Source organism: Quercus lobata, chromosome 2 (genome assembly GCF_001633185.2).
Source record: "Quercus lobata isolate SW786 chromosome 2, ValleyOak3.0 Primary Assembly, whole genome shotgun sequence".
NCBI lineage: Eukaryota > Viridiplantae > Streptophyta > Magnoliopsida > Fagales > Fagaceae > Quercus > Quercus lobata.
In genome coordinates this window covers 55,111,225-55,132,934 of record NC_044905.1, presented here as the reverse complement: position 1 = coordinate 55,132,934, position 21,710 = coordinate 55,111,225, and positions in this window count along the sequence as shown.

Below are 21,710 nucleotides of genomic sequence, written 5' to 3'. Positions count from 1 at the left end.
GAGAAAAAAAAGCCCAAACATCTATTCACGGATTGGATTAAAATCAGCTATGAAAAACTTAATTTCATAAACCTCGATAGATAGCTTATTTGTAGAGATAGCTGTTGAGCATCGAGCTTCAACAACCTTTTAAACCTCGATAGATACTAGCTGTCGGATTTTAAAATCCAGCACTTCTTCACTTGATTCTTGGACAGACTTGCATGACTTTAACACTTGAACCTGAAACCTTGTTCTTTGAAGCATTAAACACATCCTAAATCTACCCAATTACAAGTAAAGTGTGTTTTGTCAAAGGATTAGCCAATTCTATATTGACATATGTTCCTAACATTGAATCACATATGTCCTAACACATGGCCCAGAAAAAATTTAAACGGTTGGAATTAAGAAGAAATAGATTTCTAAATATATAAATGGAATAGTTTTTATTAGAAGTTAATCACTGCACATGAGGAGAGAGAAAAAAAAAACCAAATGAAAAGATAACGTATCAAGTCTAAAAGGAATTTCATAGAACAAATGTCATGTTGTATAAAAATAACATATATAGAACAACTAAATAGGTGAATTCAAAGCAACCCAAACTAAGAATTTAAAGAAAAACACATGTAATAAAATTAACAATTAAAGAGAGAGCGAAACTTAAATCACAAAACTAAATCGCATAAGCTTAATATAAAGTTCTAAAGAACACAACAATTTATCAAACTAAAGCAGAGATGCAAGAAAAATAAAAAATTCACCAAAAAATAGAAAGAGAGAGAGAGAGAACTTTTTTTTTTTTTTTTTTTTTGTGAGGGAAAAGTATGTAAAGAATAGAAGAGAGAATGACAAATTTATAGTAAGAGTGTATATAAGAAAGGACAAAAAAAAAAAGGGAAGATGAAAGGAAAGATAAAGAGTGATATTAACATAGAAGGTAGTGGAGAGATGAAAAGGTAAGGTAGAGAGTAGTGGAGAGATGAAAAGGTAAGGGATAGAGAAAGGTTAGAGAAAGTATAAATATTTTTTAAAAAAAATGAGTAAATGTTTAAAAAAATTATAGGAAAATCAGAAAGAAGAATGATAATAATGTGGACGCTGATGTGGCTCAACTAGAGTATAGAAACAATAAATACTGTACTTAAGCTTTTAGATATATATATAGATATAGATTTGAACTCTTCGATTTTCACATTTAATAATTCACTTGGTAATAAATTAAAAATTAAATGGAAAACGTGATGCAAAATTGAGTATTCAATTAAAACCTAATTGGATTTTTTCTAAGTTTTGGCTATATATATATATATATAATGAATTTGAGTGGGGAGTTTGTAAGCTTGTATAACTTTTGTATAATTTTATAATTTTGTAATGATATATTATTATCTTTTCTAAACTTCTTTTTAGTGTCTTAAAAAAAGGACTAGTTTATTTTCTGGGGGGCCAACTTTACATATTTTTATGGGGCTAAACTCCTAAAAAAAATTAATTTTCATAAATAATAAATGATGAAGCGTGACTTCGTCAGTCGAAATGAACGTGCCCAGATGGATCCAAATTCTTGCCCGGATATCTGTGTAGATGACAAGACTGCTTCTGTAGAGGTGGTCATCAGTGTGGTGCCTGCCACAACGTCTTTAATGCCAAAATCAAAACGAAAGAGTATAATGTAAAAATGAAAAAGAATACTAAAATGGAAATCACTATCCTTTTTTAGTGTCTGTGTTTTTTTGTACCTTGTGTTGGCAATGTGGGGGGCTTTATATATGTTGCCTTGGATTCTAGCCGTTGTGACTGGCATTTGTGATGTTAATTTCTTCCTTTGGTAACGCCTCTTGCCTTGTAATGGAGCTTTTATTGTGCTCTCAACGGTCTATACAGTTGGTTTTGTAACCGTCCGAGGTATTATTGGTGGCGTTGAATGGTTCCGCTCTTCTCGTCAATGACGTGGATACTTTTTGGGCTTGTCTTAGGGGTGGCCTCATCTATCCTATTGGATTCATCTCTAATTGATTTCGTCAATCCCGTCAATAAATATAAGTTACTTAACACAATTAAAGGTTTTCAAGGAGAAGGGGGATAGGCCCTTCATCCCAACATAGTGTTGTCCCTACCAATTGGTCACTTTTTATCCATTCGTGCTGCTCACGTATATTTTTTTAGATAGCTATATTTATAATCATAAACATGCTCTTTAGTGCAACTTGTAATTTACACTGTGCCAAACTGAATCATTTTCATGCCTATCATATCATAGAGTTCTCCGATAATGTATTTCCTCTCTTTTGCTATTTCGTCCCTTCTTATGAAGGAGTTTTTGTTGACTTGTACCTCTTTGGATAACAAGTTTATCCAGAGATCTTCTTTGTCCCTTCTTATGAAGGAGTTTTTTGTTTTTCAGTCCCTTCTTACGAAGGAGTTTGTGATGTTTTGTACCTCTTTGGATAACAAGTTTATCCAGAGAGCTTGTGGGGTTTTCTCTTGTGGGGGTAAGGGAAACACTTTCGTGGTAGGGAAGTTTTTCAGGATTCACAGCAAAGGAATGCTACAAGTCTTCAATCAACAATTTGGTCCATCACTTTGGGCTTCGCCTTACTGTTCAATGGTGAAAGCAGTATTTGTGGGGCTTGTGTTTTTTGAGAGAAGTCCATCCCAAGATGCAGGGAGCGATAAGGACAATGCTGGTAGGTACAGGGCAAATCCGACATAGCAGCAACAATGGAGGGAGGTGACGTGGTACAAGTGTTGCCTAAAACAGTGCATGACAGAATTGAAACAAGGCTGGAGTACGTTGCTTCAGTTACGAACTCTGAGGGCTACCCAATTGAATCCTCATTAATGCCAAAATCGGGTCCAAATTTGGATGGGAATTCAAAAGTTAATATGGGAAAGTCTAAGAGACTGAAATATCAACCCATAATTGGAGACTCATGCCAAGTTAATTCACCTGCCAATTTGGATTCGGAAGTTAAGAGAGATACACACGACAGCTCACCATTTAATGCTCCTATTAATCCGCATTCACAGCAATCCCAACGGCAATCAAAAAATGAGGTCCACGGTCTTAATAAGGAAATAATACCACTTGAAGCAATTAAGAAGAATGAAATATATGCAGCATTCATGGACTTCAAAGAGTTGCTGTCGTGGATGATCAGAATGAAACAGAAGAAAGAGTCGTTCTCAGTCATGGTTTGGATAATAGGGACACATCAGATTTGAGTTAGAACTAACAAACTTTGTTGCATTCCAAATCAGCTTGCAAACATGGCCAACGAACTCCTATCGGAATTCTAGGTGGTGTAGCAACCTCCCCAACCACAATCCACACCGATCCGAGTTCATTAGAGAGCTCCTATCTTGGACATGGTTAAGGTCAATCTCAAGAGGCACTATTCAGTTGTGAGCAAAAATCAAGGTTTAGAGTGGTTTTGGCAAGATGTTTTAGTAAATTACAATACTTTCATGTTAAGAGAGAAGATAATATGGTTGCTCATGTTTTAGCTCTTTTTGTTTTAAATGTTCTAGATTTTAGTGTGTGGATGGAGGATGCTCCACCACAGCTTCTTTCTTTTGTTTCTAGTAGACTTTGATGGTTTTTCATTGAATAAAAGGCACTACGTTGATTCTCCAAAAAAAAAAAAAAAAATTTGAATCATTTTCAAGGATTTGATTACTACTTTTAAAACTCAAAAAACAATCGAATTAGAAAGTGAGCAAACTTTATAGACCAAATATTTTTTTGATCCACTTATAACAGAAATCATCAACTCACAACAAGAAAACTATTTTAACAATTATCTTAAATGCATAGAGTAATCTTCTAATTGCATACATAATATAGAAATTGTGATGGAGAAAAAAAATAAAAGAGAAGAGTAAACATGGGAGTTTAAGTGGTTCAGCCTAATGGTCTACATTCATGAGACGAGTCTAAAAGGGACTAATTTATAATAGGATTTACATACAAAAGTAAAAAATAATTTAAATTGCATATTGATTGCCTCAATTCTATGAATTTCTCTACCAATCAATCCTATGAATTTTTCTACCAATCAATCCCATAATGGTCTATTTTGAAATCAATTTCTTGATTTCGTCTTCCACTTTCATGGAAAGTAAATTATACTTACCAAGAAACAATAAAACGCGTAAACCAAGGAAATTTATGCCTACCACAATCCCAATAAAAATGCATAATTTAACATCATCTTCATGTGTACCAAATTAAGAGCATTAACATGAAGAACACCAACCTGGTGAGGAAGAGTCACAGTTTGGTGATACTCGTGCATAACCCAGTTGGTCCTGACCCCACCACGAACACGAGCTCTATAGAAATTAAAGTCTTCTTTGTACCAATCACATTGTTGAAGCCTCTTGCTTTGATCTTCCTATCTTTACCAGTGACTTTCTAGTACCCGGATTGGGTAGCCCTGTTCGTTCTGTTGCTGTTGGAGTTCTTGAAATCCCGGGGACTAAAGAAGAACCATTTTGGGTCATCTAACTTGATCACTGAGAACTCTGCACAACCATGAAACATCCAAGTCCCCTTGTTACAAAAAGGAAAATCCCAACTTTTATTTTTATTTATAATACAATTGTTGGGGCAAAAGGCCTCGATATCTTCATTAGAAATATAGGAAATGTCAGTTGAGCTATTAAACCTCTAAAAAATCCCAACTTTAATGAATGGTTACTAAGAATTGAATAAAAAAAATTGAAAACTAAATAGACACTGCAAAACTAGTACATTGAGCATGAACTTTCTTTGAGAAACAAAAAAATAATCCCAACTTTAATGAATGGTTACTAAGAATTGAAAAAAAAATGAAAACAAAATAGACACAGAACTAGTACTATTGAGCATGAATTTTTTTTGAGAAACAAAAAAATCCCAACTTTAATGAATGGTTACTAAGAATTGAATTTAAAAAAAAAAATTGAAAACTATATAGACACTGCACTAGCTAGAACTATTGAGCACAAGAACAAAATAGATTACAAAATACAAACCATTCAATTCTTGAAATTGAAGTAATTGTAAAGTGTTAAAAAAGATATAAAAAAATTTAATTTTTGACACTTTGGTCAGTAATACATTAATATATAGATCTTGTTACAGTAAACATCTATTTTTAGATGTTACTATAGCAAAATGCAAGAATCTCAACCATGTTAAAGCACTAGGTGTAAGGGTTTTTTATTTTATTTATAAAAAAAAAAAAATTTTAAGCAATTGGTGTTATAGCAAAATACAAAATAACTAAAAAACGAATTTTAGAGCATCAAATGGGAATGCTCTAAAATCTTGTTTACAAAACGTGATTCTAAAAAACATGCTAGATCCCCATATAATTATCAAAATAATATCAATTTATAGAATTTTTATTAAAACAATATTAAACTTTGTCATAATGTAAATATAGGAATAAAAATCATCTAATAAATTAGGTTCTCTAATTAAATTCAAACACATAATTACATTGACTAATGAAACACAAACAATATCATTTTTCAAGGACAAGTATTCAATGTAACTATATGTTTGGATTTGATTGAAGAACATAATGTTATTCAATGAGTGATTTGGAAAATATTGTCTATATATGAGTTTTTTTAATCATTTTATGACAAGTATGAAATTATTTATGAGGTTGACATTTGGCAAGCAAGGATTGTTTCCCCAAATTTATTGTCAAACTTGGACTTTTTTGGCATTATTTTAGCCAAATTTGTGGGAGTGTTTTGATAAAATCATACTTAAAATTGATTATGTCACAAAAAAGATTAGGTAGATTAATCATGTTATCATTTGAAAAGTAGATATTAGGAAAACCTAAATATAAAACTTTATAATACATTTTAAATATAAAAAAAGATCCCTTTTAAATTTTTTCTCTTAAACTAACTATATATCGAGCCACTTTGACATTAGGTGGTCAAAGATTCATTTGATGTAAAGAGGAGAATCAATTCAGCCAATGCGGACAAATTACAATGTTTGCAGATTTGGAAAGCAGTCAAGAAAGGGAGGGCTATCTTCAATGAGGGTAGCACGTGGACGATTGGAAGGGATAGTAATCTCCGGTTTTGGCGGGATAATTGGACGGGTAAAGGGCCTCTCCATTGTATGATACAAGGTCCATTAACCCGAGGAGCTGATCAGTGGAAGGTATGTAAGCTGCTTTCAGATTTTAGTTGGGACTGGGGGCGGATTCCTTTTGAGCTCCCTTTTAAGGTCAAGTCCATAATCCAAGCCATTCCCATTCCTATTACAAGTAGAGGACAAGATAGGCTAGCCTGGTTAGGCAATCCGAGGGGTGTTTTTGACCTCAAGAGTGCCTATTCTCTTGCCATGGCTGAGGAAGCTGCTCCTCCTTTCAGTTCTAACTGGATTTGGAAGCTTGATACACTGCCCAAGATTAGAACTTTCCTATGGAGATGCCATCATAATAGCATAGGTGTAAAGAGTTGCCTTGCTAGGAAAGGGGTGGATGTTGATGAATTATGCCCAATCTGTCAAAGGGAACCTGAATCAATCATTCATGCCATTAGAGATTGTACTTGGGTTACGGGAGTATAGATGTAGCTAGGTGTGAACACATCAAATCAGGAATTTTGGATGAGTAATATCCAAGATTGGATCAATCTCAATGGAAAAGCCAATTGTAGCCGTGCCCAAGAAAAACCCCCTTGGATTATTACCTTTTCATTTGCTGTGTGGTGTATATGGAAAAACTGAAATATGGCTGTTTTTAATGGGAAAAGGGTGAACCAAAATCTGTCTAAGGAAATTATGAACCAGGTTTTGGAATTCATATATTGTGTTCACTCCCTAAGGAACCCGATTCGGAAATTCAATAGGGGTATCCGCTGGGAAAGGCCTCCTTTGGGTTGGAAGAAACTCAACACTGATGGATCATGGTTGAGAGGGGCGGAAAGAGCTGGCTGTGGTGGCATAGTAAGGGATGATTAAGGGGAGTGGGTTGCGGGTTTTTCTAGACACATTGGCTCAACAAATAGCTTCACAGCTGAGCTATGGGGGCTGCGAGAGGGTCTTATTCTTTGCTGCAATTTAAACATTGAATCCCTTGTCGTTGAATTGGATGCTCAAGATGTGGTGGATGTCTTGAAGAACAATGCTTATGTAAACAACGTTGTCTCCCCATTATTGGACGATTGCAAGCAATTGACAGCTTGTTTCCAGAGGATCCAGTTTAAACATTGCTATCGTCAAGCCAACCGGTGTGCGGATTTGCTTCCTAGAATGGGTGCTGTTCAGGAAAGTGTTTCTTTGTCCTTTGTAAGTCCTCCTATGGACATTTTCAATGTTTTTGAGTATGATTTGAACGGTGTACATTCTTTCAAGATGTGCACCGAACCTATTGTAATTACTTAGTTTGTTTAATGAAATCGTCTGTTTACCCAAAAAAAAAAAAAGAGATGTAATTTCCCTTGAATTTTTCTGGGAAGTATTTCCGTTTCGTAAAACTTGAAGTTGCTACCCATATTAGTATATTACCCAAAAAAAAATCCTTGCTGCCTAAGTTTTCTCCGACCGTAACGTCTCATATTCCCTCATAAATAATATGGTTATTAACTTTTTGGCTTTTTTTTTTTTTGGTAAACCAACTTTTTGGCATTTTCCGCTTTGTGGTTTGTTATGTTCCCCACTTATTGCATGTGTTCCCTTTAAAAAATATGTCAAAACGACAAAGCCAGTGACCTTGATGAATTTGCAGGGCATCCTAGATAAGATTATATTTAGAGCCTTCCCACCACTAGATGGAGTTGGCCTATATCTACTGCAACGAACTAAGGCCCAACTTAATAGGGTCTTTTCTTTATTTTAGCAAGTAATTTGTCAACCCTTTAATAGTGGGTCGGAACTATTAGAAATCAACCACTCACCCCATAAATGTCCATCAGGAGTCGGGGATTCACTTCAGTGACCAATTTGATCATTTAACAAAGAAATGCTCGGAGCGAATAAAGTGGGAAAAATGTGGTGCTCACATAACATTTATGTTAGTGATTTTACCTCAATGAGTAGAATTTTTTACCGTTGTTGATAATAGATTTTAGGTAAAATTCACTCATTATTTATTTTATTTTTTTTAACTACTTCTATATTTGGGATGAACAGGTATAAGCACATATCTCCAAGGTGACAAATTATTTTTTCCGTGCACAAAATCCGACTTCCTACAGGGCAGCCTTTCTTTTTTTTTTTTTTTAATAGACTTTGGTTTGGTATTAGTGGAACTACACATCTCAATTAACAGGTAGTGACCCTGAACTGGTAGTATTTATTTGTTTGGTCATAGTCATACCCGTAAAAGTCTGAAAATCTCACTGGAAAAGCAGAAAATGTCCCAGCAGTAAGCAATCATGACCCCAAACCTATAAAAGTTGGTAATCCAATTAACTCAGAGATCATTTGGTAAGAGATTTTTAGTAACATTGATTAAAGGTTGTGAAAATATTTGTGGGTAAAAAAATATTGTAAAAATACGTGTATTGTTATTTAAATAACAAAAACTATTATTTAAACAACAGTACCAAACAGACCCTCATTCTTTGTGCGAATGCTCCTCTTATCAAATTCATTAGTCTGCTAATCTATCAAGTGTCAGTTGTAATAACCTAGCAAACAGCATTTAGGAATTAAGTTGCCTCATCCCCCATGAGCCCTCATTAGTTCGCTACTTTGCACCAAAGTTGTTTCATTATTAATTAAAATTTTAAAATGCTTCTAATTTTCACAGGCTATTTATGTGTTCAGGGAATATAATAAATCAAATCAAATCTTGATCTTCCTCAAGAAATGTATAGGAGAAGACAAATTGACAGATGAAATGAAGAGCATCATCCCAGCGACACTAAACTTCAAATAGTTTATTTCCCCTCCCACAAGGAAAACTTTAAATTTTCTACTGGTTCTGGACAATAAAATAAAAGAGTAATTAGTTGATCTCTCTGTCCTAGACACCTTCAACTGAAACATCTCAACTAACACATCCGTTGTTCTCATAATTGTTAAGATCATATGCCATCATGTCGTCCATATTATTAGATATAAGTAATTATATCTAAGAATATAACTACTAAGATTTTTTCTTTACAAACATAATATCATACCACAATATAAAATTTCATGATCAATAACTTGTTTATCCACTTTGAAACACGAAAATCAACCTTTAAAATTGTTAGAAATATTTTAATGAATAAACAAGTTTTGATACAACAAATAATATCCTAAATAATTAGTGAGAATATAAAATAAGGATAGATTAGAACAATCTCACAATGCTATAGAATCACACAGTGAAAACGTTGTTCTTAAAGGTTGATTCGTACCACCCGAAGTAAAACTTTGTACAACTGGTTCTCTTGGTCAAAAAAACCCCCCTAGAATTAGACTATAGTGTCAACCTTCATGATGGATGCACTTCCATTCACGGAGGTTCAAGAACAGCCCTCTATTACCTTTCCTCTAAACAAAAATATAATTGTAGAAAAATATGTGAGAAAGTAATATAATAGAATTGTGTATATCTAATTATAGAACAGTAAAATATGACTTATAGGAAATGGTGTGATGATGGACATTATATAGGCTATTCATGACAATAATGGTCTATAGTTATTGGTTACTAATAACCCATAAAAGCTCAACAGCTATATTATTTATTATTACTCAACAACTATTTTTCTCATTATTTTCCAACAACTATTTTACTCATAAATTTCCAACAATTAAAAAATAAATAATAATAAAAGTGTTTGGAACACACACCCACACCAACACAAAACACATCCACTTAGTTTATTTTTACCATTAGCACCCAATGTCAGTGTTTTAATACATGTTTAGAATTCTCAGAATGAGCTAGCAATTATGAACAATCGCATGATAACAAAGTCAATGTTTAATACATGTTATGAATAAAGGAATTGAAAGTCATAGGTTGCAAGTTTTGCATATCTCCTCTTTGATGAGAAAAACCTTTCATTGTGACTGTTTTGGTTCTCATTAAAATGATAAAATATGCAAATTGAAGTGGTTTTGCATTCTTCTTCTCATAGTCATGCTCCAGTTCCTCCATCACATGGATGCCTAATGATTAAATAAAACATAAAAAACAACATATGATTAGAAATCTAAATGGAAAATAGATATATATATATATATATATATATCTACAATTCTACAAAAGAACCATAACATGTTCGATAGGTTATAAAGAACTTTCAGAATTGGAAAGATGGCCTTAGGAATCGGATCTTGCTAATTTGCTCTACTGAAGAGACTAGCTTCAGCAGAAAACTTTTTGTATTTGATGATGAAAGAGAGCATGGGAAACAGAAAAGAGAGATCGATTGAAATGGTAAGAATGGAGACACCTGGAGAGAAGAGAATGAGTGGCATAATACCATAGGTCGGGTATAATTTATTTTTGGGCAGATTACACTCCTCTCTCATGAGGTTTGAGGAAATGACACTCTCCTCCAAACCTGAAGGGAAAAGAAATACTTTCCCCCCTTGCAATTCATTTGACCAAACTAACATAAATTAAAGTTAAAAAAATGTTGTATTAATCTACCCTTTCCTTTAGGGCAAATTTCAAAAATTATTCTCCACTTATCCTTAAATTTACCCATTATTTTTTTTGTGAATCAATCGGATATGATATCAAAATAAATAAATTCTATTAAAAAAATAAAAATAAAAATTCTGATGTGGAAAATTGCAAGAACTGCAAAGCTTGTGTTAAACTCTAATGAGGTTAAAAAGTAGTGTGTGTATTTTCCATAAAAGTAGTGTCAAAACTTTTCTAGTGTGATTTATTAACAGTTGCCCTAGGGCATCCATTAACAGAACCCATAGATTATAGATTAAGAATCAATAGATACCTTATTTATAAGAGTATTTGTGTCAGTTTGTGCAAAACTTTATGTCTATTTTAGCATTAAAAAATTATTTTTTCTATTGTACACACTCATTTTTCAAAATACCATACATCATATTATCAATTGTACATTGTATTTCATTAAAATATCAATTTTTCTTGATTTTTTTTAATTGTTTTTCTTTCTTCACACACAACAATCACCATTCTTTCTCTTCCTTCAGCCTTGGAATATGTAAAGAAAAAAATAAAAAACTAAATGCAAAATAAATAGTGTCAATGTAAATTTACACAGTTACTATAGCAAATTTGTAAATATATATATATATAATTATACAATGACTAATGTGGGTCAATTTTAGGCAAAACTGTGTAAATTTTACACATTTTTCTATTATATACTAACTGATGTAAGTGCTCTAAAATGTTTAAATATTAAGTTTTTTATACTTAAATTATGCATAAAAGATGAGTTTATGGATTCAAAAGCAAATAACATCTTATTGATAAAAAAAACTGGCATGAGTGTTAAGAATATTGAGAAAATATAATTTAACGGTAAAATTTTCAAAATATTAATTCAATAAAAAATTATTAGGTGGTATAACATTATTTAATGTTAAATTGCATGTAACTTAATCTAACTAGAAAATTAATTATTTAAAATATTCTAAAAAAGATAATGAAGTAAACCTTTCCTTAAGGTTTACACCACATACTTTGCTTTATAATTAAGTACTGCGAATACTAATGATAATATTTCGAGAACAGTGGATGAAAGTGATGATTAAAACAATTCCGAACCAAATAATTCTTATTAGAATAATATTAAAACACAAGAAGTGTGATTAGAAAATAGTAAAAGTCGGAACAATGTACGTATATTTTTCATAATTTATTATATCCGTTTAAATATTATTCAAAGAGGATTTTCAAAGAATAATTATAAATATATTGTAAACATTTTAACAAAGCAATTCAATATGATCAGTTTTAAAATATACTTTATGTTGAGAATAGTTATCTTATAATTTTGTGATACTTTCTTTTTAAATGTAAAGTAATTTTGATTCCATTCATAATAGACATATACATATTAATAGACATTCCATTCATAATTCCATTTTGATTCCATTCACGATGGTGCTATCGCAGCATAAGCAGTCGACTATGCAAGGTTGGTCACTGCCTCAATAGACAATAGTGTTAGGTTCTAAATGTTTAGAACAATTGGCAAATCGTGAACACAAACTTGTCTAGATATAGATCTTAGAGTCTATAGGTTTTATTAGACAATGCTCAATGTAATTCAAGTCAAGATTCAAGAACATACAAGCTGCAGGAAGAAGATTTCATAATCTATCTGGTTCGACTGATCGAAAGACAGGCTCGATCGATCGAAAGTCGTATCTGCAGAATTTTAATTAAGCCCAAACAGAAGTTCAAGCCTATTTAGGATTAGGGTTTCTAATCTACTTCTCCCAATATATAAAGGAAACCCTAAGCACGTTTTTATGTGGCTTTTCAGAGAGAAAAGAGTGTGTCTCTTTTGTATTTAGGGTTTTGTTCCTAAAAAGCTCTCTTATGTCTTCTACCGGTGCTATTCCTTGAAGAATCTCAAGATCCGGTATTGTAGAAGTTGCTACCTTACCTTCTCTTGTCATCAAAGGTGTTGATGATCTAAACCTTCAAGGGTGGTCTTGGAGTCACAAACATGAGTGTTTGTGTTGCTAAACCTTTGAGTGGGATCTCAAAGTCACAAACGGGGGTGTTTGTGTTTTGCAAAGGCCAAAGAAAGAAGGAGTTCATGGATTCGAAGTTTGCACGTGGTCGTGTCAGTAAGTTCTACTGGTTGGTAGCAATAAGAAATTGAGTGTGGGGGCTTGTAAGTCTTATTGTATGAACTTCGATTCTTTCTAGTGGATTTACTTTTTACCTTGAGGATAGCTAGGTTAAATCATCCTCAGGTTTTCTACCGATTTGGTTTTCTTGGGTGATCATATCATTGTCTTATTTATTTTCCGCTGCTATGCATGATATGATTGTTTGATTGTGATAGCCTAGACTTAGAATTTGGACTAAGTAACAACTTGGCTAATTAACTAGGTTAAATCAATTGTTTTAAGGGGTCTAAAAACCAACAAGTGGTATCAGAGCGGGTTGCTCTTTTATTTTAGATCTTTTGATCTAAGAGCTGATTCTTAATCCCTGTTGTCATGGATAAGTTGAAGTGTCTTTCTGATCATGTTTATGCTCATGCTTCTGTTGATTTTATTGATGCCTGTGAAACTCTTCGTAAGGAATTATTAAAATCTATGAAAATTGCTAAGAAATTCAAGGAAGAGTTAAAATTGGCTAATCTTGAAAAAGAGGAATTGATTTTTAGATTAGATGAATCTAATAAAAAGAATGAACTTTTGAGAAATCAAATTTCCTCTCAAGATGAGAAGATGAAAAGCTTGGAACAAGAGTTAGTTGAATCTAAATCTAAAATTGAAAATTTGACTAGTACCAAGCCTGCTATTGATAACAGAAGTGTTTCTGTTTCTCTTAAGTCTAAAACTGAGAAAGTTTATATCCCTCCTTTTAAGAGGAATAATAAAGAAAAGACTTATTTTGCTAGGTTAGACAAAGGTAAAAGTTCTGATGTAGACGCTAAAATTTCTAAACCTAAATCTAAACGTACTGTTAGAGAGCATAATAAATCTGTTTTTGTATCTACCTGTCACCTTTGTGGTGTAGTTGGTCATATTAGACCAAATTGTTCTTTGTTGAGGCAAAAACCAAAATCTGAGACTAGACTTGTTGTTAGGAATACTGATGTTCCTAAATTTGTTCCTGTTTGTCACTTTTGTGGTGTCTCCGGTCACATTCGTCCTAATTGTCATAAATTGAAATTTAAGCATTCTGTGTTTCAATCTAGGATATGTGATGATATTTCTCCTGCCATAAGTCCATATAAATTGTTTCATATTATTTTGAAAATTTTAAGCTTGTTGGCTTGTGAAAGGAATTTGTAGGATTTTAGTATTTCTTGTAATCCCTCATATACACTCTGCTTCACATGGATTTTCACCTACAAAGCCGAAGACTCGTGCTATATGGGTGAGAAAAGATTCTCCAAGGTAAGTGTTGTTAACTTGTCCCTGATTTAATTCTTTCAATTGTTTATGGACATGTTTTGTTTTTGTTTTTGGTTGTTTTGTTTTTTAGATTGGTTTTTATTAAAAAAAAAATCCAAAAACATTGAAAAATTTCAAAAAGACAAAAATATTTTATTTTGTGTCTTGTTTTATTTGTTTTGAGGATTACATGAATTATGATATCTCTCTTGATTTAGAACATACTTGACATTGTGGAGAAATTTGAAAGCTATTTTTGATTTATGTGAGTATGTACTAGTTTGTACATGTACTCAAGGGTTAATTAAGAAATTGATATTTCTTGTTTGTGTACCCTCTATAGCTTAGTTAAGCACTGTCATGCATTGCATTTGCATTGTTCATTTAGCATAATGTGTGCTTTTTGTTTTTGGTCATAAATTTTTTTTAAACCAAAAAGATTTTTGTATTTTGTATTTCACATCTTGGATTTATAATCAAGAATTGACCATATTATCTTTACATAATAAGTTTATGTACCTTGTTTAGCTTTGATGAGTTTATTTATTGCACTTTACTAGTTGAAGCTTTGTAGTGCATGTTGTGTGGGAAAGATGTTGATGGTTTTTGATTACTATGTCTTAATCTTGAAGTCATATGTTTTTAAATGTTGGACTTGAACTTTTAGAGAAAGGCATAAATAACCATCTCACCAATGTTCACTAGCCAATCATGAACACCTTAGTGCATATCATAAGATTTTGTGCTCGAGAAAGTGTAGCACATGCACAAAAAGAACATAAGGTGAAGCCTCGGTTTAAATTGCTAAATACTTAAAATTGGTGTGTACTATTAGGCTTGATGCCAAACTCACATGACTTAAAATTGGTATGTATATTATGAGGCATAAATACAAGAAACTTACATAATTGCAAGTTTATGATCTAGGAGATGTGGGAGTTATATGATGTAACTCTTTAGGTGATAGTCTCTTTTAAATTCTATGTGATGAATTTTGTAGACTTTGTGATTGATTGCTATTCACATATCACCTCACATGTATCTCAAGCTTTTGCTAGTTGCACACACTACACAAGTTACTTTTTGTTAAACTTGTTACATTATATTGTGTGTGATCTTGTTGTGGCCATCCAAGATTAAAGTTCCTTGATTTTGATGCAAAATGTGCTTAATGTTTGAGTTTTTGAGGACAATTGGTTGAAAAACTTGTTTTTGGAAGATCTGGGTTGAATTCAAGTTTTTTTTTTTTTTTTTTTTTAACTTTTAATCTCATACTCATGCATTTCATTCATGAAATATTGTGCTTTGAGTGTTTCTGCATTAAATTGCTGTTTTTTTCAAAAATTTGATTTTTCCATGCATCATTTATGTTTAGGATTCACATGCATTGCATTGTTTTCTGTATCCATCTTATAGTTTTGCAGTCATATCTCTCATTGTTTTCACACATAACATGCATACACTTTGCTAAATTGGGTACTCAACTTGATTTAAAAATTGATTGATTAATCTTTGAGTTCTGTACTTTCTAGTATATGCTATTTTTATGTGTGAATTGTAGAAAATTATTTTCTTAAAAGATATGATGGATAATCAATGTGCAAATATTTTCTCTACTCATGCAACTATTTATGGGTCACATAGTGCCATGTTTGCATTTTATTGAAAGAGAGAATATTTTTCTTCATGTGTATCCTCAACTTAGTTTTTTTTTAAACTTGGTTTGTGTCTTTTTCTTTATCCCCACTCCCTTTATTTTTCCCCAAAACTGTTTTTCCCAAAACTTGTTTTGTTTTTCCTATTTTTATAGGGGGAGAAATTTTTTTTAAACTTTGTGGTTCTTAGGGGGAGTTGTTGTTCTTCATAGGGGGAGTTGTCTCTATTTTCTCTTACTCTGTTGCGTATATTTTCTGTCTACCTTCTGATTGGGTAGTCTTTGTCAATACGTGACAAAAAGGGAGAGACATAAATGACCTGTTTGTTTTGTTTAGGGGGAGAATATAAAAACTTTCTGATATATCTAACTTAAGGGTAGAGTTAGAATTTACTTTTGTTTTTTATATTCTATTTCATATTATTGTTTATATGTCTTTCTTTCCACACATGCGGTGATGTGTTTGTTGAATGTTTCAGGAAAGACAGGTGCATTTTGATCAAGACCTTCTACCTCTTCTTGCAACTTCTAGGTTAGGAGTCTTAGATTGGGCTTTGTGATGTAATTGGGCATTTTATTGTATTGGGTTGTTCTTGTATTTGAGCATTTCATTTTGCATGAAAGTTTTGTCACGAATTGCCAAAGGGGGAGTTTGTTAGGTTCTAAATATTTAGAACAATTGGCAAATCGTGAACACAAACTTGTCTAGATATAGATCTTAGAGTCTATATGTTTTATTAGACAATGCTCAATGTGATTCAAGTCAAGATTCAAGAACATACAAGCTGCAGGAAGAAGATTTCATAATCTGTCTGGTTCGACCGATCGAAAGACAGGCTCAATCGATCGAAAGTTGTATCTGCAGAATTTTAATTAAGCCCAAACAGCAATTCAAGCCCATTTAGGATTAGGGTTTCTAATCTACTTCTCCCAGTATATAAAGGAAACCCTAAACACGTTTTTATGTGGCTTTTCAGAGAGAAAAGAGTGTGCCTCTTTTGTATTTAGGGTTTTGTTCCTAAAAAACTCTCTTATGTCTTCTACCGGTGCTATTCCTTGAAGAATCTCAAGATCCGGTATTGTAGAAGTTGCGACCTTACCTTCTCTTGTCATCAAAGGTGTTGATGATCTAAACCTTCAAGGGTGGTCTTGGAGTCACAAACAGGAGTGTTTGTGTTGCTAAACCTTTGAGTGGGATCTCAAAGTCACAAACGGGGGTATTTGTGTTTTGCAAAGGCCAAAGAAAGAAGGAGTCCGTGGATTCGAAACTTGCACGTGGTCGTGTCAGTAAGTTCTACTGGTTGGTAGCAATAAGAAGTCGAGCGTGGGGGCTTGTAAGTCTTATTGTATGAACTTGTAAGTCTTATTGTAAGTCTTTAGATCATCAACACCTTTGTTCCTAAAAAGCTCTCTTATGTCTTCTACCGGTACTATTCCTTGAAGAATCTCAAGATCCGGTATTGTAGAAGTTGCGACCTTACCTTCTCTTGTCATCAAAGGTGTTGATGATCTAAACCTTCAAGGGTGGTCTTGGAGTCACAAACAGGAGTGTTTGTGTTGCTAAACCTTTGAGTGGGATCTCAAAGTCACAAACGGGGGTGTTTGTGTTTTGCAAAGGCCAAAGAAAGAAGGAGTCCGTGGATTCGAAACTTGCACGTGGTCGTGTCAATAAGTTCTACTGGTTGGTAGCAATAAGAAGTCAAGCGTGGGGGCTTGTAAGTCTTATTGTATGAACTTCGATTTTTTCTAGTGGATTTGCTTTTTACCTTGAGGATAGCTAGGTTAAATCCTCCCCAAGTTTTTTTACCGGTTTGGTTTTCCTAGGTGATCATATCATTGTCTTATTTATTTTTCGCTGCTATGCATGATATGATTGTTTGATTGTGATAACCTAGACTTGGAATTTGGACTAAGTAACAACTTGGCTAATTAACTAGGTTAAATCAATTGTTTTAAGGGGTCTAAAAACTAACAAATAGTACTGAGCTTGGCTTGTCGTTGGTTAGGCCCTTGTAGATTAAGAACGGAATATGGAGTTCTAAGTAAAATGGCAACTACGATGTGAATTGCTATTTTTGGGGGTAGGTTAAGTGGGAAAAGCTGAGGTGGTTTGTGTTTAATGGCGGTGGTAGCTGGGGCTGTTGGTTAGGGGATTGTCATGAGTCTGGCCCATATGGGTCACGTTTGATATACGTTTCGAGCATGGTGTTTATCGGGCATAATGGGTTTTGGATTGGCCTGGACTTGGTTAGTTTGAGTAAATTGGGTTAGATGAGGGTGATTGTGGGTTACGACTTACGAGTTGGTAATAAGGTGGCTTCGAAGGGAAGTTGCTTTGATGAGTTGTTTGCAGGTCGTTTTCAGGTTTGGTCAATTGGTATTTTTTTAAATGTATTTTCCATTTTGTAAGTCATGTAACAAATTACTTGATGTGAAATGCGTTACTTTAAATTCACCACTCATATAAAAAAAGAGCACTATTCAACAAATTGATACTGAATAATTATAAAATTATACAAATCCCAATTTTTCTAACAAAAAAAATATAGCATAAATACAAAGGAGTGTAGTCTAGCGTTTGAAAATCTAATTAAAACAAACACACAAGTTTCCCTTCTACACAATATCAATATCCCAAAACATATAACAAAATTGCAAATGTCCTATTGGATAGGTAATTTGATAAAGAAAAAAGGACAAATTACAGTAAACCTACATGTGGTTAGGCCCATTTTCACTTTGTCTACCCTAGTTTAAAACTTGACACTTTACCCACTTGATATTGACTTCGTTAACTTTCCATAACCGATCTCTCCATTTGCCATTAGAAAAATGCATTTTTAAGCAAAAAAAATATAACAAGAATAAAAAAGCTAGTGTTTTAAATTAGGAATTGGGCAACCAAATTTACACAATTTCAAGCTGAGCCCGATCCCTTCCCTGTCATAGTCGCAGTCCACCAGTAAATTCGCTCTCCTGTTCTTCTCTTCTCATCTCTCCTCAATTCTTTCTTTCTTTTTTTCTCCAAAAAAAAAAAATTTTTTAAAAATTGTAATCAATGTGTAAAAGACAAAAGAAACATACTACAATAACAACTTTTAGATGCAACATCTTTATAAAGTGCCAAACCTCACCAGAACCACCAGCCCTTCTATGCAGATGGATGAATATGTGTAATGGAGAAGAAGTGAAGTGCATTAGGTCAGCTGGGTGTGATTTTCATTGTAGAGAAGGAAATTGAGGGACGATAGGGGTTGGGGAAGAAATCTAGGAAGACATAGCATACTCGAGGCAGATATATTCTTTGGGATTTTTTTTTTTTTTTTTTTAAGATTCAGGTAATAGGTTTGAAGTTGGAAGGTTCCTTTCTTTCTTTTCTTGGTGGTGTTTGGTTGTGCATAAGAGACCAAAAATTAGGAAAGGGACAAGCTGAGATCAAGGTCAATCCACGGCAGTAACAAACCAAACCCGCCCTTAAAAACTGTTACTGGATTTCTCTCCCTATCTTACACTCTTCGACTGTTGGCTTATCTCTATCTCACTCTACGACACCAAACCCATGGCTGATCTACCATGATCCAAAGCCATGGCTGGATTTTTCTTCACCTCACTCTTCGGTTGTTGGCTTATTTCTATCTCACTCTCTTTTGTTGATAACGTTGCTAGTTGTTTTGAGATGTCGGTGTTCTTGTAAAATTTGGTTCAAAATTTTGAGTTGTTGTGACATTGTTGATATTGTTATAGATTAAAAATAATTTCATTGAGACCTTTGATTGGTGTGTTGTTCCTCCACTTTGTTCTCATTGAAGTTCATGAGCAATTAAAAACCCTAGCTTTTTTATTCTTGTTATATTTGTTTTTGCCTAAAAATGTATTTTTCCAATGGCAAGGAGAGGTGGGTTATGGAAGGTTAATGGACCTTTGATTGGTGTGTTGTTCCTCCACTTTGTTCTCATTGAAGTTCATGAGCAATTAAAAACCCTAGCTTTTTTATTCTTGTTATATTTGTTTTTGCCTAAAAATGTGTTTTTCCAACGGCAAGGAGAGGTGGGTTATGGAAGATTAACAGAGTCAATCTCAGGTGGGTAAAGTATCAAGTTTTAAACAATGGGAAGGCAAAGTGAAAATGGGCCTAACCACAGGTGGGTTTATTGTAATTTTCCCAAGAAAAAAACATATAAGAAATTTACAATCTTGAAAACTATTTTCATAATATAATATGTTGAAAAACAATCTAATATTTTTGTTTAATTTTAGATGCATTGTAGTTGTTACTCTATTTCAATTAGGGAATATACATCAAAGTTTGATTGTTTACTTATGTATACATTGTCGCTTATAATAGCCTTGTAGAGTGACCATCACTAAGTGTATATATGGATAGAATTCCCTATTGGAGACTTGTACCCTAACCCTTACCACTTCCCCATCTCATAAAAACTTGTACTTATGGAGTGACCATCATGTTAAGGGTGTGTGATTGTTTCTTTTCACACTTAGCAATGCTTCTCATATATGTCTATAATTTCAAAAAATATATTTTTTACTCTACTGCAACTAGATTATCTTAGCATGTAATTTATCATATAATATCTAAAAAGTTTTACTTATTGCCTTATTCAAGTGAGAATAATGCCTCAATCATTCATCTTCCAATTCACTTGAATGCAACTAAATAAACGTCTCACATATGTATATGAATGGCATTATCCAAAAAACTTTAAAAAAAAATATGGTTTTTTAATAATAAAAAATAATAATCACGTGGCACTAGAATTATATTTATCAATTAAGTTTGAGTTGTGCACTATTAAACTCAAAACAAACAAGTAAACCAACCGTGTATTAATTTAGTTTTTTTTACAATTTTTTTATAATAAAAAAATGTGTTAGGTCATGGGTCAACTCGTTTTTACTTCAAGTAAAAATATACATGTTCAAGTTGGGTTATCCAAGTACCAACCTATTTTTCCATGTCTAGTTGTTGGGATTAATTGAATGTTGAGTTCGAGTGATAACATTTGTAGGGATCAGAAAATAAGAATAAGGGAAAAGAAAAGAGAAACAACATAAGTCCTAGGCTTGACAACCTAGAACTTGCCAATACTAAGCTTCACCACCTGAGGGTGCTTAGAATCACCACCAAGATTAGTGAAACATCTCTAGTAAAAAAAATTATTCAAATTGCTCCACTCAAACCATTTCATCTTTCTAATAAGTTTCAAGGATTATATTAAGGTGCAATTACATCCCAAAGAATCCTCAATTATAATAAAAGCTAAATTCAAAATTCAGAAATAAAATTTGATATCTTAAAAGCACACACACATAACAACTTCTAAAATAATTTTGGTTGTGCTCGTTGCATGACAAACTCATCAATTGGCACCATAATAATCAAATTCTTGCCTATAAATATATCTAAAAATTGAAGCATAACATTTATTATTGCTACGCTCCAGTTGAGCCACATCAGCGTCCATGTCATTATCATTTTTCTTTTCAATTTTCCTATAATTTTTTTTTCAACATTTACTCATTTTTTAAAATATTTACAGTTTCTCTAACTTTTCTCTACTCCTTACCTTTTCATCTCCCCACTACCCTCTACCTTACCTTTTTATCTCTCCATTACCCTCTACCTTAATATCATTCTCCATCTTTCCCTTCATCTTCCTTTTTTTTGTCCTTTCTTATTCATACCCTTTTACGATAAATTTTTCATTCTCTCTTCCATTCTTTACATACTTTTCCCTCACAAAAAAAGGTTCTCTCTCTCTCTCTCTCTCTCTCTCTCTCTCTCTCTCTCTCTTTTGTGCATTTTTTTATTTTTCTTGCATCTTTGCTTTAGGTTGATAAATTGTTGTGTTCTTTTGAACTCTATATTGAGCTAATGTTTAGTTTTGTGACTTAAGTTTTTTTTTTTTTTTCTCTCTCTTTAATTGTTTATTTTATTACATGTGTTTTTCCTTTTAAATTCTTAGTTTGGGTTGCTTTGGATTCACCTATTTAGTTGTTCTATATATA